General features: G+C 38.2%; 1 protein-coding gene and 1 pseudogene across 2 annotated transcripts in view; both read right to left on the reverse strand.

The window, feature by feature from the left end:
- Positions 1–20402, reverse strand: part of LOC114053919 (phosphoprotein associated with glycosphingolipid-enriched microdomains 1-like) — a 230057-nt gene extending 209655 nt beyond the window's left edge. For both annotated transcript variants that reach the window (XM_027877054.1, XM_027877053.1), the window contains exon 1: positions 20144–20402. The gene's annotated coding sequence lies outside the window, so the exon portion shown is untranslated. The remainder of the gene's footprint in view (positions 1–20143) is intronic.
- LOC114054040 overlaps positions 20386–23054 on the reverse strand; it is a 44724-nt pseudogene continuing 42055 nt past the window's right edge.

A 23054-nucleotide genomic window follows, 5' to 3' on the forward strand; every position in this document is an offset into this window, starting at 1 on the left:
ACTACAACAGTTCTGGTGAAAGACTAATATCCATAAGGGGACCTTGTCTTAGCTAAACTTATTTTTTAAAATCTCCTCCAGAATCTATTGCAATAGCAGGTATTAAATCAATATTTAGTGAAGTAAAAGAGAAAACTACCCAAAAAGAAGTCTAACATAGATTTCTCTTCCCTCCCCCACACCTACTTTTTCACATTTTTTAAATCTTAGGGAATACAGAAGTTTAGAAAGACATGGATAACCAAGGATATATTATGTGTATGGTACAGTTAAGACAAAAAAACTGGATAGTGTTTCATATCTCTCTATATCTATATCTATGTATATCCATATAAGTATGTATGTGTATATATACATGTATATTGTAAATAATATACATGTGTATATTATACATTTTTATATAACAAACAGTACAATACCTTATACACTCAATAAGTATGCAGAGAATGAATTAAAAAGTTGATTATATTTTAACTCATTAAAAAGTTGACTTCTTAATTTCACAAGAGTTTTGGCATTCCTTACAAACCTCCAAAGAACAATTTATGAGGGGTCTCTCCCTTTGCTTCTTTTCTGAGATTATAACTAATTTCCACCTGAAATGGATGAAGATAAATAACTACTCATCCCTTTTGTTCTCAAGGGACTGGGTTAATTTTACCCACAAACAGCTCTGTTTTACATCTGGTCAGAGAGCAATTATCCTTTCCAAATCCATCCCTGTGTCAGAGTTTGGCTTTAGTTAAGAACTAAAGCCATGTTTATTTTATCATCACCAAAACCTCTTATCAAGAATTCATCTGTCTCTCCCACTACACTATATGTTGGATAAGGCACAAGTTGAGTGAAACAGACACCCTTCTTGCTGTATGATTATTTGGAATCTAATACAGGCAACAGTGATATAGGCAAATTTCATACATTGCTACTGAGCTACCACAACCATCTATAACAGGAAATGCCTATGACTAGTTGCCTAGAACATCAAACTGGAGGTCCTGACAATGAGCAACTGCATTAGAAGAAAGGGGAGAAAGGGAAGAGAGAAGCAAAAAGGGGAAAAAAAATTCTCTCAATACTTAATGTGGGAGCAGAGGGTTTATTCTAATCCCAGGCTGCCTGTTTTCGGGATATGTGATGCTGTGAAAATACATAAGAAGAGTATCCAAATGCCAAATGGCCTGTGGCTAGAAAACAGTATGAGAAAAGAATGCTCACTGTCAGCCCAGAGCTGTTTATTATAAATGGTATGGAGAACAACAATTTTGGAAATGTTATTATTTATTAAAAGGAAAGTTCTATAATAAATCCAGGGGCTGACATGCTACTATTAACAAATAAGTCAGCCAGTCTGAAAGGTTAAGAACTGTGGTAGACACAAACCATTCAACTAAATGGGAGTTTTATGCTACGGTGCTTTGTTTTATTCTCAGTCACTGTGGCATGGTTGCTGCCCTTTTCTAAACTACCCAGCATAATTCCTTGAAGGCGATTTTCAACTCAACTATTCAGAGTGAACACTTTTTAAGCCGGGCACCAAAATTCCTTATGTCAATTGCACATTAGCCATGGAATCATTCAGACTGTAATGTAAAAATAAGCCATGCAAAAATAAGACCACAAATGTTGACCTTGGGCAAAATTATTCTAAAATCTAGTGGGAGGAAAAGGGGGGGGACATGTAAGGAAACCATCTTCAAGAGACAGTGGAATGTAAAATGAATGCCATATTGCTTGCCGTCTTAATGGGTGGGGGAGGGGCAGGAGAGAGAGAGAAAATTTGGAACTCAAAAAAATTTTTTAAATGAATGTTAAAAAATTTTTTTACATATAATTGGGAAATATTTAACAAAATAAATAAAAATATAATTTTTCAAAGAGAGATAATGGCAGCAGAATAGTGTGAAGAAAGGATAATGTACTGATTTGAGTCAGAGGACATGGGTTGGAATCCTATACCTGTGTGACATTAGGCAAAACTCTAGGATCTGTGACCTCAGTTTCCTCAAATACAAAATGAGGGAGTTGCACCAAATGATGTCTAAGGTTCCCTCCAGTTCTAATTTCATAACTCTGTAATCATCTGAATTTTTTTTCATTTTAGATCTTGCCTTAGGAAAATAAATCTGAGAAGCTTCTGCTAATACTGCTCTAACATCAAATCTATAAATACCTAATACCTAAAAGCAATATCAATTCATTTTTTTCTTAGTATTTTAAATTTGGTGTCTTAAAGAAAGAAGGCTACAGTTTATATTTCTGTCACAATCTTTACTGACAGATGAAAATAAAGCAGTGAATGAATTAGCATGGATGACAACATGAGTATAGTCATGAGCCTGCCTTGTACATATCAACTAGAAAAAAAACAAAGCCGTTGAATTTTGACAGGCTCAGGACTAAAGATGAAGCAGGAAATATAAAATTCAATGAAAGGAAAAGAAAAAGAATATGTACAGTAGGCATCAATAGTACTTTCAGTCACCTCTCAAATACAGGAATATAATTCCAATATTCAAAAATTATTGATGATTATCCAGTAGTATCATGTTTTCTACTGAAATTAAAAATATCTGAAGAATATGAACTGTAAACAAGAAAAGGTAAACAAACCTGGGGGTTTGCTTTAAAAAAAAAAAAATGAAGATAATGTAGCACCTGATAATGAAATCTCTTCTCTTGCAAAGATTAGTGTGAAATGCAGTTTAATTATACACCTTGGTAGTAAGCAGTGCAGTAATGTCAAATCAAGTCAACAGAATGCTAACAACATGTCATGGATTAGCATATTTGCATTTGGCTGAAACAAAGATTCATGGGGCATCTGGCAGCTCAATAAATCTTCACTTCATTGGATGAGTTTCTCCAATATATAAATGCATACATAAAAATCTGTAAAACACACAATGGATTTATATGTCAGATACTGTCTTGTTTCTTATGTTATTTAATTTTCTTATTCACACAATTGGCACTGAAATGCACATTGAATGATTAATCTGTTTTTACTTTACCATTATGTATCCAATGTAATTGTAAGAAAATGAGACTTAAAAAAAAAAGAATTGAGATTTTTGGGTTGAGGTCATATCGGAAGACTTTAAATGACATTAAACAGTATACAATTTATCCTATTAACAATAGGGAGTTATTTGTTGTTGATGTTTAGTCGTTTCAGTCTACTGACTCTGTGACCCCATTTGGGGTTTTCTTGGCAGATTATGGAATGGTTTGCCATTTCCTTCTCCAGCTTATTTAACAGATAAGGAAACTGAGGCAAACATGGTTAAGTGACTTGTTCAGGGTCACACAGTTAGCAAGTGTCTGAGGACAATTTGAACTCAAAAAAGTGAGTCTTTCTGAATTGAATAGCCATCTAGCTGCCACAGTGAGATATTACAGACTTTTTAAAACAAGAGCTATTTTTTAAAGAATTCAGCCTTATTATTTTATTAGCATACTTCACATACACACATATACAGCAGAGAGAAACAACTGCCTTAGAGTCAGGAAGACCCAAGTTCAAGTTTAGTCTCTGACACACAAACTCAGATCTAATCTTGTCAGCTCCCCTACTCAATAAACTCCAGAGGCTACCTATTATCATCAAAGATGAAATACAAGTGTTTTTGTTGGGCAATTAAGGCTTTTTTTTTTTTACAACCTAGTGTATTCCTAACATTCCAGCCTTATTACATATTATTGTCCTTCACATCTATCATGGTCTACTTATATTAGCCTTCTCAGTATTCCTTTCAGATGGCATTTTTCTCTCCTTAACTCTGCCTTTTAGAATCCATTGTTTCCTATAAGGCTCAGTTCACACCCCACCTTCTACATGAAACCTTTCCTAATCTTACAAAATTATGTCATTTTTTTTTTATACACCTATATATGCAGTGCTGTCTTTATTAGACTTGTAACATTGGAAAATCTGAGGTCACATTTGAACTCATGAAGTTGAGTTTTCCTGATTTCACACCTGGTGCTCTATTTACTCTGCCACCCTAGCTGTCCCTGCCCATGTCTAAGGAGAGCCTGTGGTCAAGCTAAAAAGATATGTCTCAAGAACATATGTTAATGATGATGATGATGTTGATAGTGCTTTAAAATGTGCAAAGAGTTTTGCAAATACTATCTCATTTGATCCTCACAACAATTCCATGGGCAGGTGTTGTTATTATTCCCATATTACAGATAAGGAAACTGAGGTAGACAGGGACTAAAGGACTTACCCAGAGTCACTGAACAAGTAAGTGTCTAAAGCCATATTTGAACTTGTGTCATCTTTAACAGTGGACTATTATTAATAACAATAAATAAATAAATAAAAAGCAGCATTTATATAAAGCTTTGAGATTCTGCAAACTGCTTTACAAATTTGATCTGATTTGAGCCTCAGAATAACCCTGAGAAGTAGGTGCTATTGTTACCCTATTTTATAGTTGAAAAAACCGAGGAAGACAGAGGTTAATTGACTTGATTAGGGTTACAAAGCTATTGTCTGGGGCTGGATTTAAACTCAGGTCTTCCTGATTCCAGGGCCTTATCCAGGGCCAATGGTTTAAATCTTGCCTGGGCTTCAGTTTCCCCATCTGCAAAAAGATGGAGTTGAACCAGATGGTCTCTGAGGTCCTTTCTAGTCGTAGATATGGTCCTACAGAGTGTAAACTTGATGACAGGAATTATTTCCCTTTTATCTATGTCTCCAGTGCCTAGCAAGTGCCTGACCCATAAAAGGCATTAATTAATGCTAGTTAATTGATCCAGTGTTTGGCTGTGTAATCCTGGGCAAGTCATTTAATTTCCAAATGCCCCAAGGCAACCGTGTAGATTATGTGTTGTAGAACAGTTGATTCTCATGGATAAAGGGAGTTTCTTGACCCAGAATTATCTTCACCAATGAAATCCTAGATCCAGCTCTGACCCTCCTTCTAACAGGAAGAAATACTAAAATAGGAAAATTTTATTATTTACTCAACAAATACTCACCGAACATCTACTTGTATATACAACAATATCCCCTAAGCTGTGAGAGGTAGCAAGGATAAGAATTTTCATTAATAATGGTACTTTAAGGTTTTATAAAGCTCTTTCCTCACAACAAACAAGTATTATTAATGATATTTTACAGGTTGAGGAAATAAAGGTTTAAAGAGAGCATGACGTGCTCAATCACAGGGCTAGTATCAGAGCTGGGGCTCAAATCAAAGTCTTCTGACTCCAAATTTCATGCATCTTCCACTAAACCACACTAAATAAGGCTGCCCTTATCTTTTGTTGTTGCTGAATCATTTCAGTCATGTCTGACTCTCTATGACCGCGTTTGGGATTCTGCCATTTTCTTCTTCACTTCATTTTACATATGAGGTATTGATGCAAACAGGGATAAGTGACTTGTCCACGGTCACATAGCTAGTAAGTTTCTGAGGCCAGATTTGAACTCATGAAGTTAAGTCTTCCTGATTCCAGCCCTGGTGCTCTATCTACTTTGCCACCCGAGCCGTCCCTGCTCATGTCTAGGGACATCCTGTAGTCAAGTTAAAAAGATATGTCTCAAGAACATATGTTAATGATGATGATGATGATGATGATGATGATGTTGATAGTGCTTTAAAGTGTGCAAAGAGTTTTACAAGTACTATCTCATTTGATCCTCACAACAACTCTATAGACAGGTGTTATCATTATTCCCATATTACAGATAAGGAGACTGAGGTAGACAGGGACTAAGGGACTTACCCAGAGTCACTCAGCAAGTAAGTGTCTAAGGCCATATTTGAACTTGTGTCATCCTTAAAAGTCAAGTAACTATGTGAGGAAATGTCTGGTTACAACAAACAATAAATGCTATAGACTAAAAAGAAAAATATGGGGTGAAATGATATAGGGGAGGGCAGTCCTGAACTGTGTGTCTGAGAGAGATTCTAAACCCAGTTCTGCTATAACAAGATTAGGATTTAGAGAAAGACAGGTTCCCTCACATTACTGACGAGCAAACAGACTCAGAAAGGGAAAGTTACTTAAAAGTAGTTAAACTTAATCACCAGGATTTGAACCCCAGTCTTCTGACATCCAATCCTGTGCTCTTTCTACATTAGCTATATTACTTTGGCTAAGTCATTTAACCTCCTAAATGTCTTAACTTCCTAAGGCCCAAGTGTCTTGACCAATAAAATAAGAAGATTGCCTTAAGGGGATTTGTTCTGTGAAGTTGGGATTTAAAGGGCCACACTTGAGGACATAAAGGGCCATATGCAGCTTTGATGTCGCAGGTTCCCCACCCCAGATGAACTCTAAGGCATCATCTGAGCTCAAATTTTCTGATATAAGGCTCTAGGGAAGAGATGGAATTCCAGTTGGGTAGATTTTGAATACACATGTGAGTGGTAAGGGTCTCCCAAAAGGGAGGAGCAATATAATAAAAAGTCCAGAAGTAGGAATATTGCAATCAGTCAATTAACATTTATTAGGCCCCTACTAAGTTATAGGTACCATCCTAAGTTCTGAGGATACAAAGAAAATACAAAGAAAAACAAAAGACAGTCAGTCCCTGCTCTCAAGGAACAGTCTAATGGGAGAGATGATACAAAAAAAAATGTATAAACAAGCTATATTCAGGATAAATTGGAAATAATCAACAAAAAGGAGACACTAGAACTAAGGGAGTGTGGGAAGTTTCCTGTAGAAGGTAGGATTTCGGCTAGGACTTGGAGGAAGCCAGGGAAGCCAGTAGGCAGAGATGAGGAGAGAAGATAACCAATGAAAATGTCCATTGTCAAGAGCTGGACGGTCTTGTTTGAGGAATAGCAAGAAGCCCATTGTCACTGGATCGCAGAGTACATGGAAAAGTATAAGGAGTAAGATGACTGGAAGGGGGAGGAGGGGAAAGTCATGTAGGCCTCTGAACACCAAGTAGGATTTTATATTTGCTCCTAGAGGGAAGGGAGACATTGGGGTAGGGAGGTGACACAGTCAGACCTTCACTTTAGGAAGATCATTCTGATGCATCTTGGAGTAAGGAGTGAGCACATCATCTTGGCTGGAGTACATGGTTCTCGTTGGTGATAATGAGTCACACACATAGTTGGGAAGAGAAATAGGTCGTGCACAGACTTGAATAGGACCCTAGAGAGGCTGTAGGCAACAAGATGGAACTGAAGATCTAAGGCAAGAGACATCTATGGAAGATGGATCTGGAATCTGGTGATGTGTACATAACAGACTAAGAACAGACTACGGAAAAGGGGGCTGACTCACACTGGTGACACAACTTCGTCAAGCTATTGGAATAATCCAGGAGTCAAGTGATAAATTCCCTTCATTTGTTCTGTGAATTTATTTTTTTCTAAACAAAAGCAACAACCAGGGCAGAAGATCAAGCCAGGCAGAGCCAAGCTACGTCCAAAGACACCTACATTCAATATTCTTACTGAAAGTAAAATGCAAAATTGGCCTTGTCAAGCCTGAAATTGAGATTTAGGGATAAGCACTAGCACATGCAACTTCTTAGAAATTGCTTTCATCTGGAAATACTCATTTGACAAGCTTCCTAGTTACCTTCTGGAGAGCTAGAATATACTATTATGGACCATATTTTTAGGGTATCTATAAGCATAGACATAATTTCATTAATTTATTAATATTGTTCATATACAGCATCAGAACAATGAAGGTACTTCAGGCTACTTCAAGAGTACTAAAATTTAAAAGATAAAAACTAGTTCAATTAAGAAACTTCTCTTTGACTTATGCAGAACTAATTTTATATTGATTTTACATCCCTCTGTATAGATACCATATATACACATATGAATATTATGACATATGGCTTCTATAGTAAGATTTGGAACTCACTTATTTCATACTACTTAAAAACATAATTCTTCAGCTTCTCAATGTATTTTGTAGGTTTATAGGTAACATGATGGATAGACAGATAAACAGAAACATAGATCATTACACAGATAAGAAAGAAAGAAAGAAAGCTAAATCATTAATCTTACAAAGAAGAATAATTTAAGAGAGACAACATGACAGACTCTTCACTTGACCACCAATTTCATTAATTCAAAAACCATCCCAAGAATTATATTATAAAGTCCCACATACTACAAAAGTTATGATAAGTCCCACATATCACAAAAGTTATTATGATAATGCTTACACAACTGGCAAAATATTGAAGATTTATATTTTGGAAAGAAAACTAAAATGAGAAGAAAGATTAACCAGTCACATGCTAAGAGGGAGGAATAACAGGTAAATTTGTTGTTGTTGTTTAGTCATTTTAGTTGTGTCTAGCCCTTCATGACCCTTTTTGGGGTTTTCTTGGTAAAGATACTGGAGTTATTTGTTATTTCCTTCTCCAGCTCATTTTAGAAATGAAAAAAACCGAAGCAAACAAGGTTAAGTGACTTGCCCAGGGTAAATAAATGTCCGAGGCTAGATCTGAACTCAGGAAGATGAGTATTCTTGACTGCAGGCCTGGCATTCTATACACTTGGACACCTAGCTGTCCCAACAAGTAAGTAACCCCTACACATTCCACTGAGTAAATGAATGAATGAATAAAGCATGTATTAATCGCTTACTATATGTAAAGTACTATGCCAAGCCTAAAGATATAAACAATAAAGTAGAACAGTCCTTGCACTGTTCTAGATGGGAGATAACATATATGGAAACTCTCAGTTGCAAGTCAGATGGAAATTACATCATTGTCTTTATAGCTCATCAGCAAACCAGATGTTAATGCCTCTTCTTTAATGTCACTTCCACTGATAAAATCATCCAAGTTTCTGATGCTGAACTATTTGATAATAACCAAAAACTTCTGTGACAAGAGCTTTCTTTTCTTAGTCTTCAACAGAGGAGGCTGTAGTACCTGCAGGGCTGCGTCTCTCAGTGGGTTGCTTCCCAGGATGATGGCTGCAGACACTGAGATAGAAGAATTACTATTCCAAAGGCTCTTGACTACAAGGCCCTGGCCTGTCTCCATCAGAGTCTGGTGGTAATGGAAATGGTGGTTGGTCTGGCCTGGCATATGCTTCCTCCTATCTCTCCCATACAGTGCCTTGCTTCTGCTAGGATGTCTTGCCTGCCTTGTGAGCGTCCGGTGGTATCCCTATAATGTCCAAAGAACTAGAGAAAGGCCTGAGGCATATTGGCTGGATGCTATGTGGCAGATTTGTGACAGAACACGGATAAGAGTTACACAGAATGAAACAACATGGATAGGTAGGGATCAGCATCCCTGAAGGGAGTACCCACACTGATGAGAAACTCTGCCATTGTCAGACCCTACTGCCTCTGCTCCAGCCATCTTCCTCAACACCCTCCAACTATACCACCTGGATTCTGCCCCTGGGTCCCTGGAGTCTGAAAGCTTTCACTTTGTCTCACCTAGAACCAGGCCTCCACGTCACTTTGCAATCATTTCCAAACCACACTGCCTCCAGAGTTAGTGGTATCATGCACTACTCCTTCCATTGCACTCCTTCCAGACTCAATAATCTAGATAATGTATCTAAAGGAACATGAAAAGTTTATTCCATCACACTTCTTCATGATTATTTTATTCACTTGGCTCATAAATCAAAGGGATTTTTTTTTTAGTTATGGAAATAAGTAAAAGAGGTGTTTTCAGAAATCCTAAGACTTTTCTGACCACTGTAAATTCATCACCAATTACTTGTGTAAATGTGTAGATGCCTGCTATAGAAATGTAATCACTGACATCTGCATAAATAACTTGTTGCATAACACTGATTTTTGGATTCCTGCCAACACTTAATTTCTACAGTGTGGTACTTTAACTTGACCATTAAAAATACACACACACACACACACCCCACCAAATCTATCTTCACCCTCTCTTTGTATATGTGTGTATTCCACAAAAATAATCTTAGTTTCATTATCTTAAAAGAGACATGGTATAGCTATAAAGTGATGACTGGTTACATACACCAAAAAAACAAACAAAAAAACCCCAACAATCAGTCTTATTTCTATTTTATATTATTTGTAAAGCTCATGCAGCAAAAACAAAGCTTATTCATTTAATAATTACGATAAAAATCACATTTTTAATCAATCATTCATGAAGTCCATTTCAGAGATGCCACACAAATGCTACAACACTAAAGATTTTATTCAATATATTCAAAAGCCATGGGCCATCTGTTGCCTAGCAAGGCTCCAGGTGGTCTTCTTGTTTTCCCAGGAGCTCTAGTAATTTCCACCACCATGAAGGAGAAAACAAAAACCCATTCCCTAATAAATTATAATTTCATGTATAATGATAAATAACTTTTTAAAAAATTCCTACATAATCTATGTGGATATCAGAAATCTGAATTCCAAAATTTCTCTTTTGCTATCTTTCAAGCTCTTCAAATTCACTTCTCTCCAACTGCTCCTATTTACTTCATAATCATATTCCGCTTTTCACTGGCTTTCAAGGATTTTTACGGTAAATTTATTTTTCACTTAAAGCTATTATTTCCTGATCTCTCTCTCATCTACCTCAAATCCACGGCTATTAATTGTGTAAACTATCAGCTGTCTCCTATGTCAGTCATCCAGCTACCTTAATGACCTGTTTTAGTTTGGTTGTAATTGTTTTTTCCCTTTACTAAGACCCCACCCAGTGGCAGTCAAACAGTCAGTCAATAAGCCCTTATTGACTGACTGAGTGCCTAAGGCACTTTGCTAAGTGCTAGGGATACAGAAAGACAAAAAACAGTCAATTCTTGTTCTCAAAGAGATCACAGTCTAAAGGAAGCCCAAGCCTCAGAATTTGGAAGGTCCAACCCCACTTGCTGCATAAATACCCACCCCACAAGCAGGCATTCATCTAGCTGCCACTTCAACACAAGTAAACTGACTCCTACCCAGCCAACCGATTCTATTTTTGGAGAGCTCTAATTGCTAGAAAGCAATTCTGTACATTAAGTATGTGTTGGTTGAAAGAGTAACAGATTTGGAGGAAGACAATATGGATATGAATTCTGTGTCTGACTCGGCATCATCCGACTTAGACTTGGAAGAGCTGAAAGATTATCCAATTCAACTCCCTCATTTATCAATAAAGTCACTTCGGACCCAACTCAGAGAGTTAAGGTGACTTCAAGTTACATAACGAAGACAGAATCTGACCACTTTGGTCATGCTGTGTGACCTTGGGCAGCTCACATGGCTTTTCTAGGTCTCAGTTTCCTTCTTTGTACAATTCAATAAGATGAGCTCTAATGTTTCTTCCAGTTCTTATGTCCTTATGTAGAACTAAGTTAAAATCCTACCGATGACATATGCTTTTGCTTTCTTTAAATGATAAATTGATCATTTAACAAAATTTTTATATTGGGGCATTCAAAAAAGTGAATAAAGTCATGTTTGTTAGTTTGCACTACACACAACACAAATCCATGCAGTTTGTTTAAAGCAAAATTGGTCTTCCTCAGAATTAAAATGTTACAAATGTCAGCGGTGATTCATCCTTTAATATTTTAAGCAAACTAAAAGGAAGGTGACCAGTCAAATACAAAAGAACACTGTGTGTGGCACGTATAGACAGTCAGTTCACGAAACAAGGTGAAAGGCCAGAGGGTAGAATGAAAATAAAATGTTGCTAATTTAACATTCAAAACTTTTTGTGTGTGTGAAGAATTGGTCCATTCGCAGCACTGAAGGGATTTCAGATGGGATATATTTTGAGTCTAGTCCAACAAAAAACATGTGCCTTAAATACCACACCTAAAGTTCTCCCAATTCTCTGAGCTTATTCCATGTACATCAGCGGGTTATTTAAAACAAATATACCAGAGTTCCATAAAACAACATCTTATAAGCACAGGGAAAAATGAAGATTCCATTAAGACAAGTCCAAATATAACGTCACTAAAATCAACACATTTTGCCACTGATCAGATATTAAGAGAAAAAAAATTAGAACATACATTTTGGAAAGGTTCACAAGGCTTTAAATCCCCTAAGTTGTCACTGTCAAGAAGGGAATTGGAAATGGGGGGTGGGGAGAGATATGGGTTTTAATGAAACATTTCTACTCCAGAACAACACAATTCAAAACAGATGATCATCATTGATCATTCTTTCAGAGTTATGCATTAAATCTTCTTTAAAAAAAAAAAAAGATATTCTCCTTGGGAATGACAGATGACATTGTTGTTAATAATGTGCTATTCCCTGAGGGAAGGGGAGCATAGGGTGAGGGAATGAGTGATTTTCCCAATATTTATTGTTGACTTTTTAAAAAGCTTTTTAAATAAAATTCATTTTTTAATCATCTAAGAAAAATCAGATTTCTGTGCTTCTCATTTCCTTTATAAACATATTACTATGATGCATACATTTACCCTCATAGAGATAAACACCCCATGGTTCCACTATCATTTGAAGGATTTATATTTCCTGTTTCACAAAACTAGCATGTGGTTTCCTTTCTTAAGTTTGTTGAGCCTCCTAATCTTAGTATCTTTTCCCCCCAAAAGATGTAGATAATAAGTTTTTGTACAGTGGTTACCAACTGCTGTTTGTGAACAGGAAACTTGTCATGCCACCATCTGAGTTGGATCTAATGGTACATAAAGTGGGCAATAGTTTAGGACACTCTGTGTACAAAGAAGGAGGTAAAGAGGTGGGGAGCAGGCAAGAAAAAAATTGATGAGTAAACAAATATTTAATAGCAATAAAATCCACTGTTCATTGCACTTAGGTATTTTCTTATAAATCCAGTGAAGTGTATTATAAAGAAGGCTGAAAACTTCCATTTTTAAAACTGTACTTATTAAAACACAGCAGAAAGGGGAAAGTTAGAAGAAAAGTGATTTTTCAGACCTTGCCTAAGACATAGAGAATACATAATTCAGGTTCTGAAATCACTAGACTTCTCTAATCAACTTGTCTTTCACTGGCCAACATAGCAGCAGCCAAAATTCAATCCTCAGACACTTCCTGTTTGTCTAGCCACTAGATTGTAATGGATGAACACTTGACTAATAATAACAATAACAAAAATAATATAGTTGACATGTATATAGTGCTTATGTAAATTATGTAATTTGATCCTCACAATAATCCTGTGAGGCAGGTGCTGTTATCTCCATTTTACAGATGAGTCTGAGAAAGGTAAATGCCTGGCCCAAGTTTATACAACAGGTATTTATCTGAGGCAGGATTTTCACCCAGATCTCATGGGTCTCAAATTTTAGGGCCAGCTCTGAGTTTAACTAGCTGCTTCATTTTAGACACACCACCACTTACCTATGCACGGGTAGGAAACCTGCGGCCTAGAGACTACCCCCGACTATGTCCAGGTTTTTTAATCGGTAAAATAAAGATAAAACCACGTATTCTAAGTAGCTTATAGGGTTATATTATTAAGTTCAGATGAGATAATAAAGTAAAATTGTTTTGAAATTTATAAAATGCCATGTAGCTAAAAGATCTACTTTGGCAGCAAAGTCCCCAAAAGTGATGATTTTAGAGAACTGAGGTATCTCAAGACATTAGAGGCCTGATAGCTTTAGACTTCCTTTATACCCAAGTCACCCTAAGAAAACTGTCCATAGCTCTTCTTTTTTCCTAATTTGTCTGGGACCTGGATGCTACATGGCAGGTCTCTGCCCTATGGTTCCAAGTGCATATTCGTACCTGGTCTAAATAATTTGTAACCAGGAAAAACAAATTTTCTTTAATGCTATTTTTCCATCTATATTTATCAATCACTCTTCCTCCTTTCATTAACCAAATTTCTTAAAACTTTAAACCCTTGCATTCTGGCTTCTTCTGCTCCACCATTTGACTGAAACTGATGCCTTAAAGTTGGCCTAAATCCAATGGCCTTTGCTAAGTCTTCATCCTTCTTACCCTCTCAGTGACACTGTGATGAACCATTCCCTCCTTGGAACTCTTTCCTTTAGGCTTCCCTGGCACCACATAGCCTTGATTTTTTTCCTTTTTGGAGGCAATTGAGGTTAAGTGACTTGGCCAGAGTCACACAGCCAGTAAATATCTTAGGCCACATTTGACTTCAGGTCTTCCTGACTCCAGGGCTGGTCCTCTATCCACTGTGCCACCTCGCTGCCCCTATGTTACCTTGATTTTTATTAAATCTACCTTCTTTCCCTGGCTTCTCTTCCTCCTTCTATACCATAGATGTAGGCATTCCCAAAGACTCTGTTCTTAGCCACCTTTCCTAGAATTCTCTCCCTTCTCAGGTAGGGCTTCAAAGCTCAGCTCCAGAGCCTACCAGAAGCTTTTCTTGATTCCCTGAGTTGTTAAATGCTCTCCCTTCCTCCAAAACTTCTCATTTACTTTCTTTATATATAGTCTATTGCTGTCTGGTCAGTTGTGCAACGTCATTCTACATGACTCCATGAACTTGTCCATGCAGTCTTCTCCGATGGTTTGCCATTTCCTTCTCCAGTGTGTCCTCATTTTACAGATGAGGAACTGAGGCAGAGAGGTTAAGTGACTTGCCCAGGGTCACACAGCTAGTAGGTATCTTAGGTCCAATTTGAACTCAGATCTTCCTGACTCCAGGCCCTGTGCATTATCTAACCACTGCACTACCCAGCTGTCCCATAAATCATCTATGTACTTATGGACATTCTGTCATGTGTTGCTTCCGCACAGGGCACCTTTGTGGATACCCCCAGTAGTTAGTCCTTCTTATCCCTTCACACCCCAAAACTACTTTGTAGATTTTATATTTACCTGTGTGTGTATATATTATATCCTCTCAATAGAATGTAAGCTCCAAGGGGAAAAGGATGGTTTTGCTTATGTTTCTGAATCTCCAACAGCTACTACAGTGCCTGGCACATAGTAGGCACTTAAATGCATATTGAATTGCATACAATTTCCTCTCTCTCCATATTCTCAATTCTGTTGACTTTAATTATCATTCCTGCATGAATAATCCCAAAATCTGTGTTTCCCCACATCTCTCTGTGAAGTTCCCTCCTAGTCCTTCATTTTCAATTGCCTGTTGGCCATCATCTGGATATCTCAGCACCTCAAGGTAAACATGTCCCAAACTGACGTTAACTTCTCCCATCAAAGAGGCTTCTCCACCTGACTTTCTTGTTTATGGTAATACCATCACCATTCTCACAGTCACTCAGACTCAAAATCGTCAACTTTTACCTCTCTTACCCATATCCAGTCACAACATTCTAGGAATTGTCTCATTGTATCTCTCCAGGACTACTGGAACAATCTCCACTGGTCTCTCCACTATACTGTTTCCATATTATTCTTCTTAAAGCAGAGGCCTGATTAGATCATTCTTTTTCATAAAAACATTTAATTCCTTAGCCAAGTATTCAAGGCCCTTCAAACTTATATTGCATAATTTATTTCCTAGTCCTCTCCTATATGTATCCTATCCTTCAGTCATGTTAGATTATACTCCTTATATTTTCTTATCTCTGCACTTTATTTAAGCTATTCATTTCACCCATGACACTCTTTCCCGCCTCTGCTTGACAAAATCTTAGCCAGTCCTTAAAGCCCAGGTCAAATGTTACCTTCATAAAATCTTTGATGATTTCCACCCACTAAAGGCGACCTCTCCTACCTTCAAAAGGTCAGACACTTTCAAAACAGAGCATATGACATTTATTTTGTTGTTGTTCAAGTTTTTTCAGTCGTTTCCAACTGTTTTTGACCCCTATCTGTGGTGGTGGTGTTGTTTTGGCAGAAATAATGGAATAGTTTGCCATTTCCTTCTCCAGCTCATTTTACAGAAGAGGAAACTGAGGCAAACAGGATTAAGTGACTTGCCCAGGGTCACACAACTAGTGTCTGAAGCTAGATTTGAACTCAGGAAAATGAGTCTTTCTCCCAATTGATAAATGGTCTAAGGATATGAACAGGCAGTTTTCAGATGAAGAAATTAAAGCTATCTACAGTCATATGAAAAATTGCTCTAAATCACTATTGATTAGAGAAATGCAAATTAAAAAAAACTCTTGAGATATCACCTCATACCTATCAGATTGGCCAACATGACAGAAAAGGAAAATGATAAATGTTGGAGAAGATGTGGGAAAATTGGACCACTAATGCATTGCTGGTGGAGTTGTGAACTGATCCAACCATTCTGGAGAGCAATTTGGAACTATGCCCAAAGGACTATAAAACTGTGCATACCCTTTGATCTGCAATACCACTACTAGGTCTTTGACCCAGTAATACCATTGCTAGGTCTATATCCCAAAGATATCCCAAAAAAGGGGAAATGACCCACATGTACAAAAATATTTATAGCAGCTCTTTTTGTGGTGCCAAAGAATTAGAAATTGAGGTGATGCCCATCAATTGGGGAATGGCTTAAAACAAGTTGTGGTATATGAATGTAATGGAATACTACTGTGCTACAAGAAATGATGAGCAGATGGATTTCATAAAAACCTTAACGACTTACATGAACTGATGCTGAGTGAAGTGAGCAGAAACAGGAGAACATTGTACACAGTAACAGAAACACTGTAGGATGATCAACTATGATAGACTTAGCTTTTCTCAGCAATATAATGATCTAAGACAATTCCAAAAGACTCATGATGGAAAATGCTATCCACATCCAGAGAAAGAGCTATGGAGTCTAAATGCAGATCGAAGCATACTATTTTCACTTTTTTTTTTCTTTCTCATGGTTTTTCCTCATTCTGATTCTTCTTTCACAACATGATCACTGTGGAAATATGTTTAATATGATTGTACATGTATACCCTATTTTAGATTGCTTGTTGTCTTGGAGAGGGAGGGAAGGAGGAAGGGAGGAAAAATTTTAAACTCAAAATCTTATTAATGATGAAAACTATTTTTACATGTAATTGGAAAAAATAAAATAATATTGTGGGGAAGGGGGGGGACAGAAAATTACTCTTTCTGCCTCCAGACCCAGCAGCACTATATCCACTATGCCACCCAGCTGCCCAGATAACATTTACTTTTCTTTTATCCCCTTAACTAGTAGATCGTAAGCTCCTTGAAGGTAGAGGCCATGTTTTTCCAGGAACATGGGGATAAACATAGGCCTTGGATGCCTTGATTATATTTTATAGAATATCTTAGTTAATGAAAAGGCTGAGTTTGTATGAACTCAATTGCCTGTGTCCCTCATATCTCAGTGGAAGGAAGAGACAAGCTTTTATAACGCCAAGCGCTTCACAAATATCTTATCTGATCCTTACAACCCTATGAGGTAGGTGCCATTATTATTCCCATTGTATAGTTGAGGAAACTGAGGCAGGCAGAGGTTAAGTGACTTGCTCAGGGGAACACAGCTAATAAGTGTCTGAGGTTGAATTTGAACTCAGGTTTTCTTGAATACCATGAGGACAGTGGATAAAGCACTGGCCCTGGAGTCAAGAAGACTGGAGTTCAAATCTAGCCTCAGACACTTACCAGCTGTGTGACTCTGGGCAAGTCACTTAACCCTGTTTGCCTCAGTTTCCTCAATGGTTTGCCTCCGTTCTTCATTTGTAAAAATGTGCTGGAGAAGGAAATAGCAAACCAATCCAATATCTTTGCCAAGAAAACCCCAAATAGGGTCACAGCACAGCCAAACACAATTGAAACAACAACTTCCTGAGTCCATGCCCAGTGCCCAATCCACTGTTCCACCCAACTGCATATCAGGGTCCTAGAGATATTAAAAAGATACACATTACAATCAGTGTACATACAACCCATTTTCAATCTCTAGAAGACTGCTTAATGAAGTTTACTAGAGTATGGAGGCTTTTAAGCAAAATATAACAAGAAAATTATACATTCTTAAAGAGATTTTGGAATGCAAACAAACTAATGGTTATTTTATGTAAAGGAGAAATATTTCTTAATTTACACTGTGATGCAACACACAAAAAATAGATGATGCATTAGGATATAAAAATTTTTTTTAAAAAGTTAAATGGGTAAATTTGATGGATTTTTGTGGCTTAGGATCTGTAGCAAGTCATTTCAGCTGTATTTACAAAGGTAGGGAAAACATCAGTAGTATTATGCTCACATAGGAAAAATAACAATTTGCTCAACAATTCTTGCTACCTCTACCAGTCAAAGACCTATAACATATCCCATTTAGAAACACATTTTCTAGAACTGTGATACACATAAAATTTTTTTATTGAAAGAGGATATATTATACTATCATAAATTGTAAGTTTTTGCTATCCAGTAATATTAAATATCCTACATATTAAAATATCCTATTAAATATCCTAATAAAATATCCTATTAAAATATGTAGATATTTAAAAGAGGGAGACCAAGATATTTTCAAATAAGTTGCTGGGGTCTAACCATAGCACTTTTAAAAATAAACTATGAAAAAAATTAAAAATTAATAATTTGCCTTAAGGTGTAAAAAAAAAATCTACTCCATTAAACAACATGCATACACAGAACTCAGAACAAGAGTTTTGTGTAACCAAAATATCTTAAATAAAATGTACTTTTTCTCATTTGAATGTTTAGTCATGTGTGTTAGCACGTGCATAGGCTTATAATGGAATTAATTCCTTTTATCTTAAGTCCAAATTAAGAAAAATATTCTGACATTGAAATGAGATCAATTCTGCATAGTGTTTTCAATGGCTTCTAAATCAGATACAACCTAAAACGGTTTCTTTAATCTTTTTCAACAATCACCGTCTAATAGCCTCACAGTAATGCTGAATTTCAAAATCTACTTCTCTTATAAATTTAATCAATTCAAGAATTAAACACCAATAATGATATATTGCTATGTTTAAAAGGAATCCTCTGGGGGACACATGAGAAAGAAAGGTTAAAGAGTTCTATCCTTCAAAGTAGTAGAGTTCAGCTACCTATAAATCATTCTCTCTGTTTATTAAGTTAATTAGGCCCATCAGTACACTTAACTTTCAGGCTCAACAACTGTGTGGCAAGCATGTTTTCCACTTTTTGTAAAAAAACATAAGGAAAAGTCTTGGAAGGCGGGTACACAGTGTATCTATCCGATTTTCAAAAGTGATTTATGCATCTGATTCCTGGCGATGCTTTGAAAATAGACTCAGCTCTTCCTTCTGTGCTATTATATTAAGAGAAGGCTTTTCAATTTGAAAAGTGCACTATGATTCAAACTGCAGGCTCCTATAGTATGTCAGCATTTGCATTAAATACTGATGAAGCTGGATGTTAACCAAACAGAAGGGAGCCCCAAAGCTGCAGCCACTGCAGTGAGAAAGGGAGTTATTGCACGCGCTCAGAGAGAGACTTCACTGTTTTCCTTACATTAAAAATGACAGCTAGGTAAAGTCATTGAGTCCTCTTAATTTGAATCCTTGCCCTTTGTCAATTTCCCCAGCATTCCTAAAGTTACATAAAAACATGTGTCCAAAGTTGCTTCTTTTAATATTTCTTCCCATACCACCTCCAACGTGAAGTGTTGGATTTGCATGTAGATCTCTATTTTCCCCCTAAAGGGATCTGTTTTCGATGCTGGAAACGCTAACAACCTCTGGCCCTCAGTACTGAGCGCTGAGAGAGAGTATGCAGACCAGTGACCTGGAAAAAACAGCTTTTCCTCTTGGCTCCCTTCACGCAAAAGACACGGGTCCATTGCAGTCCCAGCCTGACCGAAACCCGCATAATCAACTCCAGTGCAGACTTAACATGAGACACAACATCAGCCTAGGACAAACACACACACACACAAACCCACATACTCAAGATGTTTGTAATGTGCGGTTAGCAAGAGGCAAAATACCATCAGAGCACCTGTCCTCTTGGAGCACGCTTCCAACTGGTGCCTTCGTCAGGGATTCAAGGGTTGTCACCCAGTAAGTAACCCACCCACCCCAACCAGTCACCCGACACCCTTCCCCCTTTCTATGTGCAGCCTGAAGGTAGGGGCTCGCTTTCCACCCCTCAGCCCCAAGCTGCTGTTAACCCAGAAACACTGCCGGAGAGAAAGAGGGGGGCCATAAGCCAATTCTTCTAAGCACCCAGAACGATTCCCTCCGCCCTCCCCCCTACCCCACAAAAACAAACACACGCAAAACCAGCACTGCCTCTCAGTTTCTCCTCCCCCTGTCCCCCGCCCCCTTATTCAACTTCAGAAAAACTGTATTCAACTTACTGGGATCCAGACGCCTTTGGCTGCAGCAGCGGCCCCAGCCTAGGCTCTAGGGTGGCAGCTGGGATTGCGGAGCCTGGCTCCAGCCCAGCCCGGCTGTGTCGGAGCAGAAGCTGGAGCAGGAGCGCAGGAGGAGACAGTGGTTGCAGTGTAGATGGTGGAAGAAAGCGGCTGGCGCGGTCCGCAGCCTCGGATCGGGGCACGGGTTCCGGAGCCACAGCCTACAGTGGGGCAGCAAGCAGCGGCTAGGGCTGCGGGGCTCCTCCGGACCGCCACGCGACCCCGAGCAGCTCCCGGCGACTCCTACTGGTGCCGCCGCCGTCGCCTGCAAAGAAGCTGCACGGTGGTGCGAGCCTCTGGAGTGTGTCTCCAGTCTGATGGAACTTGCTGGGTTTTCTTTTCTTTCTTGCTTTCTTTTTTTCTAAAGGAAAGGGAGAAGAGGAAAGGTAGAGGCGTGGAAGACGCACGGCCAAGCCACCAAGCCTCCCAGGCGCGGGTTAGTCACATTCCCGAGGGGGCACTGCAGCCCAGGCAGTCCGCTCGCTGACCCGCACAGCGGAGACTGACAAGAGCGGCGGCGAGCTCGGGCTAGCTGAGAAACAAGTGGCGGCAGTGCGCATGTTCCCCCGGAGCCTGTGTGATAGAGGCCATTGCGGCACGTCACCGAGTGCGGGAGGGAGGGAGGGAGGGAGGCAGAGGAGGCTGGAGGGCGGGGTGCGCTGGAAATGCTGAGCCCTCTGCTCGGCCTGGGGGAGAAGCCTCCGACCCGAGGCTGTGTCCCGAAGTTCTTTTGTTTACATTTTCCCAGGAAAATACGCTTAAAGTGGTGGCTAGGTTCCCAGGCTAGACCAAAAAAGACCTTTGAAGCCCATTATCTAGCAGAAATAATATAGAAACGACTGATACTGAATAGATTAACTCACGTTTACATAGTGTTTTAAGGTTTACAGAACATTTACTTCTTCAAAACCTATGAGAGACGTCCAAGATCTCATTTAACCTGCTGGTAAAACCCCCTCCATGAAGTCTTCCCGTATAGTCCCAAGTGAAAATGTTTTATGGATCTCAGAGTCTCCTTTTACCTATTCACAGTAGAAGGTAGGTGTTTACACAGTATCTCCTCCCATAGTAGAGTGTAAACTCCTGGAAGGTAGGGCAGGAAGAGAATTTAGAACCTCCTAGACCAACCCTCTCATTTTATAGACGAGGAAACTGCGGTCAAGTGACTTGCCCAAGGACATACCAATAGAAAAGTAAATGGAAGAACTGGGATTTAAACTTAAAACCTCTTGATACCAAGTAGATCTCTTTCCTCTGCACCACAGTTTCACCTCTTATGGTTCCCAGCACCTAACATAGTGCCATTAAAATAATTGCGTTTAACAAATGTTGGTTGAATTAAATTAAATTGAATACTAAAATTCAGGAGTACCAGGCTCAAATTATATAAAACATAATTATGGCAGCCCAGCGTAATTGTATTTTAAGCCAATATCATGGACACTAAACTCACAAAATACATTATAGGTTGGTTTGAAATGTGATCACATTCAGAAAAGGGATGGCTCTAAAAATTGCTACTCATGTTATAATAGTCCCAATCTTGGCTACCTCTCTTCTCTGGGAAAGTCACCTAACACCTTTGGGTCTCAGTTTCTTCATTTGTAAAATGAGGCATTTTATTGTTGTTGTTGTTGTTGTCATGTTCGACTCTCTGTGACCCTATGTGGGGTTTTCTTGACAAAAATACTAATACAAAATACTAATGTGGTTTGCCATTTCTTTCTCCAGCTCATCTTACAGATGAGGAAACTGAGGCAAACAGGGTTAAGTTATTTGCCCAGGGACACACAGCTAGTAAGTGTCTGAGGCCAGATTTGAACTCAGGAAAATGAGTCTTCCTGATCCCAGGCCCAGTACTCTATCCACTGTACCACCTAGCTGCCTCGAATGAGTCATTTGGGCATCACTAAAGTCTTTTCTAATTCTTCATTTAGAACTCCTGACTACCTCCTGGCTAACTATGTGACCTTCAAGTGAATCCTAGCATATAAGAGCCAGCATTGTAAATTAGAATGTGTTTTGAATTTGGTTCCTGAGGACTCAGGTTCAAATTCTAGGTCTTCTGCCTACGTACCCTTGAGCAAGTAATTTAACTTCTGTGAGAATCACTTTCCTGATCTGTAAAATGAGGTAGTTGGACTCAATGACCTCAAAGGGCCTTTCCAGCTCTAAAGTCTATGTATGTTCCCATGACCTCTCTGATCTTCAGTTTCATCATCTGCGAAATTCGGGTATTAAGACTTGCACTTTCAGCCTTACAGTGCTATTGTATCTAATGTATGTAAAAGTGATTTATAATGAAAGCTGTTATTATTATTATTATTATTATTATTATAAGCTTACCCTGGCAAAAGGCAGGGATAATATCCACAGTTTTTTCTAAGGCCTATATTCCTTATAGGTCAGCAAAGCAGACTTATTTCCTGGGTTGAGATTCTACTCATATTCAAGTTCTTTAAAGCTCTTGTTTGTGATGTCTTCAATCCCCCATGTGCTGAGGTCTCCATTTTAAGCTATTCCCTGCCTACTCAAAAAAAGATCAATTAAAGTATGGATTATATTAAACTTTATTTCAGCAGAGAATTGTAGAATTATCACTAAATTTAAAAGTATTTGGCCCAGTGTTTCTTTCTTTGGAATTGTAAGTTATAATATGTGCAGGCTTTTCACTTAGAAAGCTTCTTTCATCTGAAAATCTATGAGTTCTATGCCTATTTTCTACTGTGGGTAAGCAGCTAATATATGCAGAGATCCAAAAGCAGAGTTGGGAGGAGAAGCTGTGGAAAGTAAATTCACAAATAAAAATATTTAAAATTATAGTTTCAACTTGTTTCTTGGGGAAAATTTATTC

Source organism: Vombatus ursinus, unplaced genomic scaffold, assembly GCF_900497805.2.
Source record: "Vombatus ursinus unplaced genomic scaffold, bare-nosed wombat genome assembly UNPS02014812.1, whole genome shotgun sequence".
Taxonomy (NCBI): domain Eukaryota; kingdom Metazoa; phylum Chordata; class Mammalia; order Diprotodontia; family Vombatidae; genus Vombatus; species Vombatus ursinus.